Source organism: Ailuropoda melanoleuca, chromosome 4, assembly GCF_002007445.2.
Source record: "Ailuropoda melanoleuca isolate Jingjing chromosome 4, ASM200744v2, whole genome shotgun sequence".
Lineage (NCBI taxonomy): Eukaryota > Metazoa > Chordata > Mammalia > Carnivora > Ursidae > Ailuropoda > Ailuropoda melanoleuca.
This window is the reverse complement of record NC_048221.1, coordinates 28,194,892-28,196,909: the sequence shown is the minus strand read 5'-3', so window position 1 is coordinate 28,196,909 and position 2,018 is coordinate 28,194,892. Positions and strand designations below refer to the sequence as shown.

General features: G+C 40.0%; 1 non-coding gene across 1 annotated transcript; it reads left to right on the top strand.

The window, feature by feature from the left end:
* Window positions 1-382: 382 nt before the first annotated feature.
* TRNAK-CUU lies at window positions 383-455 on the top strand. The gene has a single exon. It is a non-coding gene; the product is annotated as a tRNA-Lys (tRNA).
* The last annotated feature ends 1,563 nt before the right edge of the window (window positions 456-2,018 follow it).

The window sequence follows — 2,018 nt, the reverse complement described above, 5'->3', positions numbered from 1 at the left end:
GCCTAGCTCTAAATTCAATAAAAGAACAATAAGCCCATTCTATGCCCTGGAATTAAGGACATTATATATGTATGGGAAGTGTCAGAATCAATTAAATTATCTGCTGAATGAATGGTGTGGGAAGAATATTGTGCTATGATCTTGAGAACAAAGGAAATAAAATATAAGAGCTCATCATTGTCAATAGAGAGCTTACTGTCTGGCTGGAGAAACAAACAGAAGTATATCGTTCAAGTACAATTCCAGACAGCTGCAATATACAGAGGTAAAATGAAGTGCTAAATTGTATATTGGAGATAACTGAGAATAATGGTATTTTTTAAAGGTGCTACTTGTGACAATCATTAATTAATGGATTAAATAGGAGAGTAATTGCAGGGGTGCCTGGCTGGCTCAGTCGGTAGAGCGTGTGATTCTTAATCTCAGGATTGTGAGTTCAAACCCCATGTTGGGCATGTAGTCTACTAAAAAAAAATAAATAAAAAGGAAAGAGTAATTGTAGCCAATCAAGAAATAGGAAATATGATGTGATATGATATGCTTACAGTGTACCTCTGGCATTTATTTCTCTATCCCCCTTTCAGTTATCTTTTATCTCTGGCCGTTAAATGTTGGAGTTCATGAAGACTCAGTCCTGAGTCATCTCCTTTTCTGTCTTTACTCTCTCTATCTGAAAAAAAGCTCATTCATGACCCTGGCTGCAATGGCCTCTCATAAACAGATGTTTCACAAATTCACATTTCCATCCCAAGTTACTCCTCTAACTCTAAACCCATATACCCACAGCTTCATGGATATTGCTTCTTGGATGTCTCAAAGGATAAAAAAGCACATGTACTAACCTGGGATTATGATTTAATTTTCTTCTAAATGTAGTCTCCTTCCAATGTTTGCTAGCCTGGAAAATGGCCCCACCATCTATCTGACTTATTCAAGGCAGAGGCAATCCAGAAAAGTGGAGGTCATTTCTGATGTTGCCATCCTTCTTGCTATGCTGGCCAGTTCATTGTCAAGACCTGCCAATTTTACCTCCTATCTGTCTTGCAGATCTGACTGTTGCTCTTCACTGTACCAACTCTATGCCCTGTTCCTTTGTTTCTCTCATGGAGTCGTGTTTCTTCCTTTCATAACACCTAGTCGGTAGCTCGTAGATAATTGTATTAGACTCATTTGTTTCCACCTTTTTCCTTGGTAACAAAACCTAAACTTTGTTCGGGTATCTGCCCCTCCCTGTGTAACTTAGTAGAAGCTGTCTGTATTTCGATCTCTTAGTAAATCTCTTTCTAATGATTGGTTAAGGGGTAGGCACATAACCGTATTTGGGACAATGAAACAAAAAAGAATGTGTGCCCAGCGGCTGGGGGGATAGTATTTCTTGTTGTTAAAAAGAGGATTCAGAAGAAAACAGTCCATTTTCTGTGTCTGCTGACCAGGATGGGCTGCCTGGAACAGTTTAGTTATCTGCTGCCAGCCTGAGGACAGTGAGCACAGAAAGAGGTGGGAAGCACTGAGGCATCCGCAAACAAGTGGAGTCACCTTACTGTCAACTTCTCGTGAGAGGTGGCACACATCCATATTATGTTTGCCAATTTGAGGTGGAGATTTTTCTACCGCTTAAAACTGGAGCTATCTTAATGGACACAATAATTGCATTTTCAACTGCATGATTATTTGATTAATAAAAAAAAAAAAACCAGTTTCCACCCTCTTTCCCAACTAGCCTGCATCTCTGTCTGATTTGCTCACGTTGGATTCTTTCTATGGAGGACCATGTCTGTACACAGTAGGAATTCAGGGACCATTTGATGAATGAATGAATGCCCCAGTCATAGAACTGGTAGGTGAAGATGTAACAAGAAAGTAAGAACTCAAAAGGATGTTTGATTAATGCCTGTCAATGGTAGAAGGAGCTTCAGAGAGAAATAAACCAGGGTGGTCTGGATGGCTGCAATGATCCTTGTAGAGGAGGTAAACTCTGAGGACATCTTTCAGCACTGGCTGGATTTGGACAGGCAGAT